General features: G+C 47.3%; 2 pseudogenes; both read left to right on the top strand.

Annotated features, from left to right (window-relative positions):
• LOC122688284 overlaps window positions 1–3,179 on the top strand; it is a 28,582-nt pseudogene extending 25,403 nt beyond the window's left edge.
• Window positions 3,180–6,648: 3,469 nt separating this feature from the next.
• LOC122688824 lies at window positions 6,649–6,768 on the top strand (annotated as a pseudogene).
• Window positions 6,769–14,911: the final 8,143 nt, after the last annotated feature.

Below are 14,911 nucleotides of genomic sequence, written 5' to 3'. Positions count from 1 at the left end.
CATAAAGGCATTGCTCTTGATGGATGGAACAGGAAAACTATTTCAGTCATTCTATTGGGATGGCTTGTTAACTTTTCTGGTTTAAAGAATTTACACAAGTATGATAATTGATTAGGGTTTTTTTGGTAGGATAAATAAAAGCAAAACTTGACTTACTCCCATCCTTGGCTGGTAATCTTCTGTTTTTATCCTTACCCCTTTTCCACTGCCTCCATACTCAGAATAATACTAAAAGCAGTCATTTCTCTCTTCCCTCCACCTTTGACGTGGATGTCCTGGAGCCTATCTCTGCCCACAGTCAGACTTTGAAGGCTAAGACATTCAAATTGAGACTGAATGCCTCTCTAGTTTAATGGCTGAGTCTCCTGCCTGAGGCTTTTCTCCTATTAACCATTCCCCCAGGTAGCCTGCACTTCTCACCTGCCTTGATCTTGAGCATTTACATCCTGTGCCCTCTCCTTCCCCCTTTTCACCACTTTTGGGAGTATGACACTCTAAACTGTCTAATATTTCCCACTCATTTAAAGGCATAAGCCTAGACAGAGTGTATGAAGTAAGAATTTCCTTACATAGGATGTTGATGTCTACATTTTATATAGTTGCAGTGCTGCTTATGATGTGTCTATGCTTCCACCACGATCTAAAGATTCTCCATTCCGATTAAGCTATTAAAACTTCTAGCTCAGAGTCTATTAAATTCCTCTCTCTCTGCATCAAGGCAATTTTATCCCCCAAATCTTCCTACCTTTTGCTTTATTCTTTACTATTAGAAAACACTAGATATATGTCTGTTTTTCAACTCTCTCTTCTATCTTATAAAATTAAGAAAAGAGGGAAAGTTAAGAAAACTTTAGTGACTGCTTAATCCCTATTTGAAAATTCTTTCATTCTTACAGCATATGATGTTCTGAAGGCCAGGCTTAGTGGTTCAGTTATGGCAAGGAAGTTCCTACAGTACCAGAAAAGACTTGGGATTGGATTTTAGACCTTTAGCTAAAGTCCAGAAATTATTTTTTTCTCTCATGTCTGTCTGATTTGGTCAAGTTTTCTAGGTTAGAAACTCTAAAGTTGCTTTACAATTTGTCTAAGAATTGATGAGTGGGTCTGAAAGGAAAGTCATCAGTTACCTAAAGTTCTCTAAGGGCAAGTACAAGGATTCCAATGAAGTATTTCCAAATAAGAAACATGAAATAAGTTTTTTAAAAAATAAAATATAGGTTAAATAAAAAGTATCTTGAGATAGCCTATAGACCCATGCTTAAAATAGAATTACCTCTTTTTTTTTTTTTTTTTGGCTGCATCTTGCAGCCCGTGGGATCTTAGTTCCCTGACCAGGGATTGAACCCTGGCCCTGGCAGTGAAAGCACAGAGTCCTAACCCCTGGACTGCCAGGGAAGTCCCAGAATTGCCATTTTTGTACAATAGCCCATCTTTGTTTCCCTAGAGCAAGATTTCTAGCAGCAGCACTATTGACATTTTGAGCTGGCTAATTCTTTGTTGTGGTGACCTGGCCTGTGTATTATGTGGTGTTTAATTAGCAGCTTCCCCAGCTTCTCTCCACTGGAAGCCAGCAGTACCCCTCTAGCTTTAACAACCAAAAATGTCTTCGGACAGAAGCAAATGTCCCGAGAGGCACAAGTCTCCCTGTTGATAACCATGGCCCTACAGTAAAATCTGTAATTATTTTTTTTTTGGAAAACCATACAGAAAATTAACATTTCCTTCTCACATACACCCCCCACTTGGTGATAAAATAAGAAGGCATTCATTTCTACTTTCTAGGCAGTGTTGGCTCAAATTTGTGCTGAGTATTTCTAAAGTTTTCCACACCTAATTTCTTCCCTATATCCCAGAGAATTTTGAAAATAGAATATGATTAATATGTGTCACGTGTTACTTTATATTGATTTAATTTTCTCCCTTAAATCCACAGCATAAAAAATCACATGGAAAAGACAAAGAAATTAGAGGCACTAACCCACTGGAGAGTCTCAAGTAGAAGAAATCACAGAGCGATCTGTTACGAAGAGCAGATCACCTCTACGAGCCCAGAACAATTTTTAGTTGACTTGAGGATTGGTAATTTCACTTTTTAAGGAGAATGAAAAATAAAACCTGTAACCCCAGAACTTGAGCCTTGTGTGTAGATTAAAAACGAGTAGAAAATATCAAGGCAGTACTGTAAATGTAGTTGAATTTACTGTCTACCTATTTTTCTGTCATTGCTGTAGTTCCCTCCATATTAAGTTGGATTTCATTTAGGATTTTCATGGAGTAAATATGTATTTCTAGCTTTTGATATAAAATAGCTCTTTTAGAACAAATGAAAAATGTTTTCCTGTATATTACTAAACAGCAGATAGATAGACGCTGCAGTGTTCTTTTAGGCTTGAACTTATATGGGTAAATGTCACCAGCAGTTAGTCTTAGGAAGGCCATACCCTTTCTCTTCTTGCTATGATTGAATTATGTTTATCTCTCCTTGCCTCCTTCCCTAGACTTTTCATTCTGCCTGCTCAGCTCACTTTCTCCCATTTTATTTGTCACTAAACCATTTGTAGAGCTAGAAAATGGTATCTATCCATTATTGTTATGAGATAGCTGGAGTTTTATCTAGAAATCTTTGACACTTTTCTATGGTTATCTCTAAAATCACTGTCAACAGTAAACATAACCCTGGAAATATCCCGTCAATATTTTTGTTTCCCCTAGATGTGAAAAAGCATTTCATTCCTTTATGAAGCCTAACACATTAGCTCCTACAGAGTTCACAGAAAGCCACCCTCTCCAGAATATAACTGCTATTAAGGGAGGAAAACCTGAGTTCTGATTAATGGCTGTGTGACCCCATTTTGAGGCCTATATCTTGTGCAAAAGGTCACACCAATTTAAAGGCTTTTTGAAGCTATTGATTATGAGTGTAATTTATATTCTTTTGTTTACTTGGTGAAACTTTTTGTTGTTCTTTGTATATAATAAAATATGTGTGTATATATTTTTCTCTACTGAAATCTTAACCCTTAATTGAAGATCCCTGATATTTTTTTGATCTGGCAGCCAAATTTCTGGAAGTCGGAATGTTTCAGCATGAAGAACCAGAGCACTTAGAATATATGCAAAGAATAAATTTTGTGCCCACATCAAGTTAAGTGTAGAAATTCAGAGTTTGATTTTGATAACTAAGTAAAACCAAACCCTGTTGAAGAATTAGAAAACGTGCTACTTCAAGGAACTCAATTTGCCTTGCAGAGTATTAATTATCGTAATAAAAATGATCTTATAATTTCTTGCAAAATCAGATGTCAACACTCTAGCTATGAATAATATCTAATAAAAATAAGCTACCCTTGGTAAATCCATGATTAATAAGCTTGATCTCTACATTAACTTGCTTGTCTCATTATTTCTTACTTTGCAGTGGGTATGTTTACAGAGTTAAGCAAGTTCTATTAAAACTCCTAAAATAAACTTCTGCACAGGTACTAGCAAGGAAGAAAGGCCTTGGTAAACATCCCAGCTTTCAGTTGCACTCCACGGGGCTACACCTTAGTGTGAGATGAAGGAGAAACAGATTGGCCCTCACAGGGCCTGAAGTCCAGCTTTAAGTCATCTCATTCCCAAACTGTTCTACGGTTATCTAGGAATGCTAATGCAGCTGGTTGAACAGCCTACAAAAGTCAAAAGAAATCAGGAGAATTTTAACAGCTAGAGCCTTAAATTAACCTGGTACATTTTAATATGCAGTGTGAAGCACTCAAAAAGTAACCCTCGCAAAAATAGAGTAGGTAGCTTCAAGGACACATCATTCCTCCTCAGAGATGAAAACATTCAGAAATAATTTTTTCATGACTTGGAAAAACAGAAGTTTATAGAACCAAGCAAATGTTGCATCAGGAACAGAGTCACCTAAAAATTAGGAAAGCCTTTTGGTGTTTTACTTGCCCTTGATCCATCCCCCTTTCCAGCTCTGTGGTAGTCTTGAAGACAGGCAGAAGCCCATGGTTCTCAGAGTGGGACCTTGTTCCCTGGTCCTGAAGAAGCTGAGGCAGTTTTAATCTCAAAAAGTTGTTGAAATCTGTTTAGGCCAACATGAAGGACTGAAGCAAGGCACTTTCCTTTGTTCAGCTAACTCTGAAGTCAGGTTGGAAGATGGTAGGCATTTCTTGAAAATATTGTAAGGCAAATAACCTGCTGCCACGTTTCGCAAAAGATTACAGTTGAGGTAAATAAAGGTGTGCCCAAAGCCTGAGAGGAAATAATGGGAGAGAATTTCCTAGGGAAATCAGGCTATTCAAAAACAATAGTGTATACTAGGGAACTGAGAAAGCCAATCTATATTTAGGGCAAGTTGCTGCATGCTTAGATAAGACCTGAGAAGACCTAAGTGTTCACTGCTGGCTGAACCCTGGGCTCAGCACAAGTAGGAAGTGAAGGCTAAGCAGATTTTAAAATGATCTAGCTAAGCACTCGGAGAAGGCAATGGCACCCCACTCCAGTACTCTTGCCTGGAAAATCCCGTGGATGGAGGAGCCTGGTAGTCTGCAGTCCATGGGGTTCCTAAGAGATGAACACGACTGAGCGACTTCACTTTCATTTTTCACTTTCATGCATTGGAGAAGGAAATGGCAACCCACTCCAGTGTTCTTGCCTGGAGAATCCCAGGGATGGGGGAGCCTGGTGGGCTGCCGTCTATGGGGTCGCACAGAGTCAGACAGGACTGAAGTGACTTGGCAGCAGCAGCAGCAGCTAAGCACTAAAGGAATGTTCCAATGTAGTGCTGAAACCTGCTACTGTGTGGATAAACCTTGAAGAAAAAAAAAAGCTAAGTGAAAGAAGTCAGATGCAAAAATTCATATATTGTATGTTTAACTTGTATGAAATATCCAGGATAGGTAAATTCATAGAAACAGATTGGTGGTAGCCAAGGTTGTTTTGAGTTGGGGAAAAGGGAGCGACTGCTTAACGAATGTGAACTTTTGTGATGTTGGAAATGTGTTGGAACCGGGTAGATGTGGTGGTTGTACAACACTGTGAATATGCTAAATGCCATGGAATTTTTTTTAATTAAAAATTTTGAGGTATAATTGGCACATATTAGTTTAATTGTACAACAATTTGATATTTCTATACATTGTAAAATCACAATAATTCTCACAATTATTCATTTTATGTGATTTTGACCTAAAAATAAAAGCCATTCAAAATATAAAGTGAGTCCTATCATTTATTAAAGAAGTACTTGAATCATAAAGGCATTAATATTGTAGGCGGAACTGATAGCAGAACTGATAGTAAAATGTTCTTAAAGAAACATGACAATGTAGACATACGTTGTATACGTTGTGTGCCCATAAAACACAGCTGTTTACACTCCTTTAAAAATAAGCTGGGCTTTCCTGGTGGCTCAGACAGTAAAGAATCTGCCTGCGATGCAGGAGACCCAGGTTTGATCCCTGAGTCGGGAAGATCCCCTGGAGAAGGGAATGGCAATCCACCCCAGTGTTCTTACTTGGAGAATTCCATGGACAGAGGAGCCTGGCGGACTACAGTCCATGGGGTTACAAAGAGTCGGACACGACTCAAAAGAGTGGCGCGGAGGTCTCGGCGCCCTCCTACCCTGGGCCTCTCCAGGCCGCCCCCGCTCGGCGGCGCCCCCACCCCTCCCCACCCCTTCGCTGCTCAGGGCGACGAGGCCCCGGAAGTGTCTGGCTTCTGGCCCGCCGCGGCCCAGGACCCCGCGGTCCTCTGAGGCTTCTGCGGGCATAGGCGCAGACCAGCCGGGGCCCTGAGCGCCCATCCTGCCCGGCACCTGCCCGGGGCCCAAACCCACCGGGAGCCACCAGCGCGGTCCACCCGAGCGCCTCAGCCCCGCCCCTTCGCCCGACCGCGGCCCCCCTTGTCCCCACGCCGCCCGCCAAGCACAGGTCCTTCCTGAGAGAGCGGACGAGCGACAGGCAGGCGCAGGGACACGGACACACACACAGACACTCGCACGCACCCAGGCCAAGGGAGACAGCCGGCCGGCGCAAGCTCCTCAGCCAGAGCCAGACCCACAGCGCCTGTGAGAGGCCGGGGGTCAGGAGACTCAGAGGCAGAAAGAGACGAAGGTTCAGAGACAGACTCCAAGACGGCGTGGGGGCAAGGGAAACCTCCGGCAGGATGAGGGCTCAGGGCCCCGGCTGGGCTGCGCCTATGCCCCCAGGAGGCTCAGAGGACCGCGGGCCGCGGGCAGCGGCGGCCCTGAAGCCAGACACCTCTGGGGCCACGTGGCCCTGAGCAGCGAACGGGATGGGGGCGGGGGGGGGGGGGCGCCGAGCGGGGGCGGGCCTGGAGAGGCCCAGGGTGGGAGGGCGCCGAGACCTCCGCGCCCCTCACCCCAGCCCCCAGTCCCCGCACGCACGCCCGGCCGGCGCTCGGGGTCCCGGCAACCCTCAGGACCCCGGGCTGGGCCAGGCAGGTGCTGGCCTGGGGTGTCCTTGTGCGGGGGCTGGGCTGCATTGGTTGGCCGCCAGGTTGCCGGCCCTGGTCGTGCGGCTTAAGTACAGCGCGAGGCCCGTGGAGAGGTGCGGCCGGCTGGCCCGACCGGCAGGTCAGAGCGAAAGGGAGGCACAGTGCAGGGCTATTAGGGCATCCAGCGGCAGCCGCCTCCTCTACTGGCCATACCACCCTGAACGCGCCGGAACTCGTCTGATCTCGGAAGCTAAGCAGGGTCGGGCTTGGTTAGTACTTGGATGGGAGACCGCCTGGGAATACCGGGTGCTGTAGGCTTCTTGCCGCCCCTCTCCTTTAGCCCCCGGCCCCCCGGCGCGGCTGGCGCCCCAAGCCCCACCTGCCCTTGGCCCCTCGCACCCCACTGCGCTCAGAGCTGTTGCCTGCCTGCCAGCCGGCCGGCTGGCCAGTCAGCAGGCGTCCCTCGCAGGCAGCGGCGTCCCAACTCTTGGGCCCCTGCAGCCCCAACCCCTCCCGGGGTGGGTGGCTGGGGTTCCAACTTCTGCTGCAGACCTGGGTTGCCTCCGCGCGGCCTGCGAGCCCCTCCACATTCAGCTTCCAGGAAACCAGTCTGGGGCTCCCTCGGCACGCCTCAGGCAATCCTGGAGGCTACCCAACCCCCAGCCCCAGCCTCCTATGCGACCGTGCACACACACAGACCCCCCCCCCCCCACCCCGCCCCCCGACAGGTGAAGAACCGGAAACCACAGGTAAAGGAGACTGAGAAAGAGGGAGAGAGAGACAGCAAGAGGACCACACAGGCTCCCAACCCCCGGCTCCACACCCTCCCCCCTCCATCGTGGGTATCCACCTGGCCCCCAGTCGGCCTGACCACACCCTCGCCCACCAACACACTCACACACACATTCTCACACTCTCACCCTCTGGCCTGGGCGCTTGGCCTGGGTCTTGCCTTAGGTAGCCAAGCTGAAGGGGACCTTTGAGACCTCGGCTGCGAGGAAGTCTTGGGGACCCCACGGGGGACTGCCAGCCCCAGGGCACCGCGTCCAGCCTGGGCCGCCCCAAGGGAACGCCCCCTCCCTTGGGGAAGCGGCTTCTTCCGCACGGCCTCTCTCTGGGGTGGTCACAGTTGTGCCAGTGTGTCTGTCTCGGATCGGATGCCATCCTCTCTCCCGTGTCTGTCTCCCGTTTGCCGTCTGTCAGTCAGTCTGTCTCCCTCTGTCTGTCTCCGCCTCCGTGTGTGTGTGTGTGTGTGTGTGTGTGTGTGTGCACACGCGCGCGCGCGTTGTGTGTGCCTGTCTGTCTGTGTGTCTGCATCTCCCTCTTGCCGTCTCCGAGTCTGTCTGTGATCCTTGGTCTCTTTCTGTCTCTCTCTCCTTACACCTGGCTTCCCGTCTCTTCTGTTAGGTAGTGATAATAGAGAAAAGGAGTCCAGAATGATGGTGACTAAAGACAAGGAAGGGAAAGCCGGGAAAATAGAACAAAGGAGGTCTGAGGAGGAGAATGAGAACCTCAGGTAGAACAAACAGTACTGGCTAATCCAATTTAGGTAGTTAAGGCTCATGGGGAGGAGAGAAAACATATAAAAAGAGGAGTCAAGGGGCCGTGCATCTCTGTGTTTCTTCTCTTCACCTCTGTTGGGCCAGCATGCCCTCACGCCTAGAGGACGTATTTTCCTTTATTTTCTTAAAAAATATGAGTCATAACATGGAGTTGTATCATTGGTCTGTCCGAGAGTAGTAACACTGGCCCGTCTGAGGGCTGTAAAGCTGGTCAGTCGCTTCAAATGTTTGTTGTGACAAGACAGAACTGAGGAAATTACAAACTCCCCGGACATCTATGGTGTCCTTTCTCAGATTTTACCTGGCTGAAACAATCTCGGCATGGTCCCCGCAAGGAAGACGCCAAGCTCAGCACAAGCCCAACTCAGCGAAAGCTCCCACAGTGGAAGCTGAACGCGAAGAAAACCCAGCAGAGGGGAAGCGACAGGAAGTCCAGAGTGCTGGGAACTGAAACAGTGAAAAACAAACTCAGCAGAAAGCTCACGTGGCTCACGCTCAGATTCCAAAAGAGCTCCGGTTAAGGTAGGAAGTGTCCTCACTCCTACGGCTAGAAGGACATATGCCTAACAAAAATCTGAATTCTTTTACAATCTCCTGTTTCTCTTTTCCTCGAGCCTCCTGTGAACAGGCAAGCAGCAGTGTGTGAAGTGAGGAACTATGGCAGGGCCCACTCAGTATGTCCCAAAGGCTCCACTATCTGCTGGGCCCCAGTAGCTGTTATGCAAGCTGGTAGGGGTTCTTCTGTCCTTAATCTTGTTTGTGCCAAGGATCAGGCCCGTGAAAACTGGGCACAGGTCAGGAATTTAGCAGATTTTCCAGCAGGTTATGAAAAGAATTCCTTAGCACGTTTTCCCTGCTGCTTTTTCCTCCCGTCCTTCAGCTCCTCTCTCCCAGGACTTGAGCCTGGCCAAAACCCATGGTGCCTGGCTTCAGGACCTAATGAGGCTCAGGCTCTGGTGTCTTATTGCAAAAAATCAGTTAGAGACACAGCAATAGGTAAGAGGGGGATTTGTTTGGATTCGGAGAGCAGCACAGTCTGCAGGGTGTGGGCCATTGCAGAGGGCACATGTTTTGGCCATGGAATGTGGTGTGGCTGGTTTTTGCTGCGTGAATTCATATGCTAGTAAGTGGGAGGATCGTTCCAACCATTGGGGAACCACCCACTCCTCTGTCTTTTGACAGTGCCTTATGGCAGAAAGTGAAGAGGAACTAAAAAGCCTCTTGTTGAAAGTGAAAGACGAGAGTGAAAAAGTTGGGTTAAAGCTCAACATTCAGAAAACTAAGATCATGGCATCTGGACCCATCACTTCATGGGAAATAGATGGGGAGACAGTGGAAAGAGTGGCAGACTTTATTTTTCTGGGCTCCAAAATCACTGCAGATGGTGATTGCAGCCATGAAGTTAAAAGATGCTTACCCCTTGGAAAGAAAGTTATGACCAACCTAGATAGCATATTTAAAAGCAGAGACATTACTTTGTCAGCAAAGGTCCGTCTAGTCAAGGCTATGGTTTTTCCAGTAGTCATGTATGGATGTGAGAGTTGGACTGTGAAGAAAGCTGAGCACCAAAAAATTGATGCTTTTGAACTATGGTGTTGGAGAAGACTCTTGAGAGTCCCTTGGACTGCAGGGAGATCCAAACAGTCCATCCTAAAGGAGATAAGTCCTGGGTGTTCATTGAAAGGACTGATGCTGAAGCTGAAACTCCAATACTTTCGCCACCTCATGCGAAGAGTTGACTCATTGGAAAAGACCCTGATGCTGGGAGGGATTGGGGGCAGGAGGAGAAGGGGACGACAGAGGATGAGATGGCTGGATGGCATCACCGACTCGATGGACATGAGTTTGAGTAAACTGCAGGAGTTGGTGATGGACAGGGAGGCCTGGGGTGCTGCGATTCATGAGATCGCAGAGTCGGACAGGACTGAGCTACTGAACTGAACTGAACTGAACTGGAGCTGTCCTGCCACCTCTGGGTGTGTCATTTAGCTTACGGATTGGGGATCAAAGTTTAGTTGAATTTGACTTGTCATTTTGGACCCATTTGATTTTAATTGGTTTATGTTATGCCCTTGTGCTATGTGATTCTTTCAAAATTTGTGCCCTGCCCTTCTTCCCTCCTGTTTCATGCTCTTTCCCTGGGTCCTATCTGGACCCACAATGTTGCCTCTACAATCTTCTGGAGGGACAACCAGAATATAGCTGGCCCTTGGGAGGGAAATACTATATAATATCCAATCCCTCTAGATGTTCAGGCTTTCATCTTCCATGTTTCCTACATGTACAACATCAGCATCTCTCAGTGAATGCACCAGGGCGGGTGACAGGCACACCATGCCTGCTAGAAGTCCATGTGTTGGCATCCCTTCAGAGGCAACTGGGCTTCCAGGGATAATGTTTGCCACTTTGGGAGTTAGTCCTGCAGGCCATTTGGGCCCAAACCCTTACCACCCTTCTCCTAAAGTTACACACATACTCCTGGATCAAATCTCCACTCCACTTTTATGGAACATCTGGTCTGTTGCCTCTCATCAGTTTGTTCTTAAGCCACTTACTAACTCCTACAACCAGGACCCTGCCCCCTTGTAGGCAGCATTGCTCCACCCAGCCTATTATTAAAATACTCAAATGCCTCCAACAGGGCCAGATAACCCACTCCTTTGTCATTACTTATGTTATTACCTAAAGTGAGTCTATGACAATGGAATGTTTACCATTTGAAACACGCTAAGCTGCTCTTATGGAGGACTAGGGGAGGAAATCAGTGACTTACATTCCCTCAGAGCAGTAAGAGGATAAGGTTTCTGACTGTTTCACCAGGTTCCCAGTCTCAGGGCACAGGCTTGGATTGCTTTACTCATGCTATCTATTCCCATCTGTGGTGAACAAACTGGCAATGAGTTAAAATTACAACCTCTTAATCCTACCCAGCACTGGTCATGCTGGAGACCTTGGGGATGCCCAACTCCAGTCCGGGGGTCCCAGGAAGTCGACCTGCCTCCACCTGCCTAGGAATCTGGTCCTCGAAAGGTTGTCATGCCTTAACCTACTCGGGGATCCACCAGTCCAGGGGTCCCAGGAGGTCGACATGCCTCAACCTGCCCAGAGATTTCATCTCCAGGAGGTTGTCACACCTCGGCTTGCCTGGGGATCTGCACCCTGATCCAGGAATGCCTAGCTCTCAGGTTGCAACAGTACTGGGTAGGATAAGCTTCAGAAAGACTCACCCCTAAGGAAGTCCACCCACCCTTGGAAATAGAAGGAAGCCTATTACTTGTGGGACTGTGCCCAGTCTCAGCAATAACTCAGGAGCCCAATGAGAACCCCATTACCTTTCTGGAAAGGCTAAAAGAGGCCCTCCAAAAGTTTATCAATCTGGACTTAGACTCTTACGAGGGACAGGTGATTTTAAAGGACAAACTCCTGTCCCAATGGGCATCAGACATCAGAATAAAGTTACAACAGCTACAGCAGCAGGACCGTGCTGCCTCTTTAGATGAGATGGTCCAGACAGCCACCAACACCTTTTATAACAGAACAGGAGAGGGAGGCCAAGGCCCAGGAGAGAGAGAGAAGGAAAGAGACAAGGTATGCCCAGATGCTGGCCACCCTCCAGGGAAGCCCTACGGTAAACCCCAAGTCCTTGAAGGACAAGGCACCAGGCAAATGCCTAATTTGTAGACAGATGGGGCATTGGGCCAAAGAGTGTCAAAACCGTGACAAGTTACCTAAAATGGCTTGCTACAAATGCCATAAACTGCGACAGTGGGCAGCATTCTGCCCTGGGGACCCAAGAGCCTCAAGGTCAAGCACCAAGCCTTCCCTCACAATGGTTCAATAGGACTGAAGCAGCCCGCTCTAGCCAGCCCGCCTGTCACAGATAACCATCACAGGGCTGGAGCCAAGGGTGCAACTGGATGTGGCAGGTAGGTCCGAGAATTTCTTGCTCGACACAGGGGCTACCTACTCTGTCCTGATCTCCTACTCCAGAGCCTTCTCCTCCCAAACCTTTACCATTTTGGGTGCTACAGGAAAAAGAATTACCAAAAAATTCACCTGAGCACTTTGTTGCTGGGATGGACAAATATTTTCCCACCAGGTTCTAGTGGTCCCTGACTGTCCGCCTTTATTGAGAAGAAATCTCTCCCTGCCTTTGAAATCTTGCAGCTATTGTAGTCTTGATAGAAGATGCTTTGAAACTCTCTTTTGAGGGTAAAATAACTGTTTTAACCAGCCACTGTAGTCTTGATAGAAGATGCTTTGAAACTCTCTTTTGAGGGTAAAATAACTGTTTTTACCAGCCACCAAGTGAAAAAACTCCTAAATGGGAGAGGTCATTTATGGATGTCTGATCAAAGAATCCTCAGATATCAAGTAGTGCTGATGGAAAATCGAGGCCTCACTATATCACCTTTTGAGGTTCTTAACCCAGTCACACTCCTGCCTACACTGAGGGCTCTCTCCCTTTTCACTCTTGCCTAGAAACCTTGGACCACTGGTCAAAACCCCGAGAGGGATAGCCAGAAGATCCTCTGGCCAATCCTGAGGAAATCTGGTACATTGATGGAAGCAGCTTTGTCTTCTTAGATGGAAAAAGAAGAGCTGGATATGCAGTAGTCTCCAATTTTGAGACCATAGAGGTTAAACCTTTGCCACCAGGTACTTCAACCCAGTTAGCTGAGCTCATAGTCCTGACTCGAGCTTTAAAGCTGGGAACAGGAAAAAGAGTAGCTATTTACACAGACTCCAAGTATGCCTTTCTGATGCTACATGTATATGCTGCTATTGGAAAGAAAGAGGCCACTTAACCACCCGAGGGTCCCCAATCAAATATGGTGATCAAATCCTTAGACTCTTGGAAGCAGTCCATCTGCCCGCTGAGGTTTCAGTCTCCCGCTGTAAAGGACACCAGAAAGGGAGCATGGAAGTGGCATGAGGGAACCAAGCAGCTGATCAGACAGCTAAAAAAGCAGCGTTACAGAACCATGACCAAATAGGGGTTGCCACCTTAGTTGCACAGACTAATTTTCCAGAAACTCCTTCATATACTGAAAGTGAGACTCTTAAAGCTAAGAGTGAGGGCTTTCAAGAAGATCATGTGGGGTGGTTCCCAAAGGAGGGACTCCTTTTTCTGCCTGAGAATCTTCAATGGAAGTTGGTTAACTCCTTAAATGCCACCACTCATTTAGGGGAGAAGGCCCTCCAAAGATTCCTAGAAAGTTCCTTCAGAGGAACAGGCCTCCAAACGACTATAAGGCAGGTGGTCTCCTCTTCTCCCACTTGCCAATTAAACAACCCCCAAGGAGCTTGAAGACCCCAGCTGGCCCAGCCCATCCAATGATGTGGGACCTACCCAGGAGAGGACTGGCAGATGGACTTCACCCAGATGCCAGTTTCTCAAGTGTATAAATACCTATTAGTCATGATAGATACATTCACAGGATGGATTGAAGGCTTTCCCACCCAGACTGAGAAGGCTGAGGAGGTGGTAAAAAATTGGCCCATGAAATCATCCTGAGATTTGGTCTGCCCAGGTCATTACAAAGTGACAATGGGGCATCATTTACTTCTAAGGTCACCCAAGGGGTCTATAAAGCATTGGGCATTACTTATTATCTCCATTGTGCCCACAGGCCTCAGTTTTCAGGAAAAGTAGAAAGAGCCAACGAATTCTTAAAATCAGCGATAAAAAAGATAACCCAGGAGACCTCCCTGGGATGGAAGGAGGCTTTACCGATAGCTCTCCTCCGCACCTGTATTGCCCCTAAGGAACAGGTTGGTTTTAGTCCTTATAGAATGCTATATGGGAGACCTTTTGTTTATGTCAGTGACCTCTTCCTAGATCCAGAGGTTCAGACCCTCCAGTCTTACACCATGCCATTGGGCAACTCCAACAGGATATACACTTGTGAGGGTGTCAACCAGGACCCAAAAGATACTAAAGAGTCACCACTATATGGTCCAGGGACTCAAGCCCTATTAAAGTCCAGAAAGATGGGTGCCCAAAGGCTCAACTCCAGCCCACATGGAAGGACCCCTACTCTGTAATACTTTCTACCCCCACAGCAGTCAAGGTACCAGGACACAACTCCTGGATTCACTACTCACCAGTCAAGCCATGGAAGAAAACAGAAGAGGACACTCAATACACCTGTGAGCCCCTGGGAGATCTCAGATACCTATTCAGGACCACAAATGAGTGCCATTCTAATGAACACCCCAAAATTAAGTTTCTGGGGATAAGATTTCTCAGGACAGCTCTAAAGAGCCAACACAGCTTGGCAGGGGTTGTACTCCAGAACAGACAGGAGATAGATCTTCTGATCCCTGAACAAGGAGGGACTTGAGCCATCTTGAATGAGAAGTGTTGTTTCTGGGTAAATACCTCCAGCTAAGTTAAAGAAAGTCTCACAGTCCTCAAGAAAAACATTCAGACCCTACAGGATCTCAAAGAATGAGCTGGAGAGTTCTCTGGGTGGCTGCAATCTCTCTTTGGGGGATCTTCCTGGTGACGGGAATTTGGAGTTGGCTAATGCCTCTACTAATCCTTGTTATACCATATTGATGCTGCTTATGATTGCTCCATGTATTATCAATTGTCTAGCCCATTTTGTCTCTGCCCAGGTCAACAAGCAACAACATGCATTGCCAGTTCAACAAGGATATATAAAACTATAGCCGACCATGGAAAATATCACTCACCCTTAGATGGACATTGTTATAAGGACTCTGTGGCCTGAGATTAGCAAGAGGGGGAGGCCCAATGCCCCTCACCATCCCAGCTCAGCAACTGTGGTGTTGGAGAAGACTCTTGAGAGTCCCTTGGACTGCAAGGAGATCCAAACAGTCCATCGTAAAGGAGATCAGTCCTGGGTGTTCATTGGATGGACTGATGCTGA

The sequence above is a fragment of the Cervus elaphus genome, chromosome 33 (assembly GCF_910594005.1).
Source record: "Cervus elaphus chromosome 33, mCerEla1.1, whole genome shotgun sequence".
Lineage (NCBI taxonomy): Eukaryota > Metazoa > Chordata > Mammalia > Artiodactyla > Cervidae > Cervus > Cervus elaphus.
Note: the sequence above shows the minus strand (reverse complement) of the source record. Positions and strands in the feature narration are given on the sequence as shown.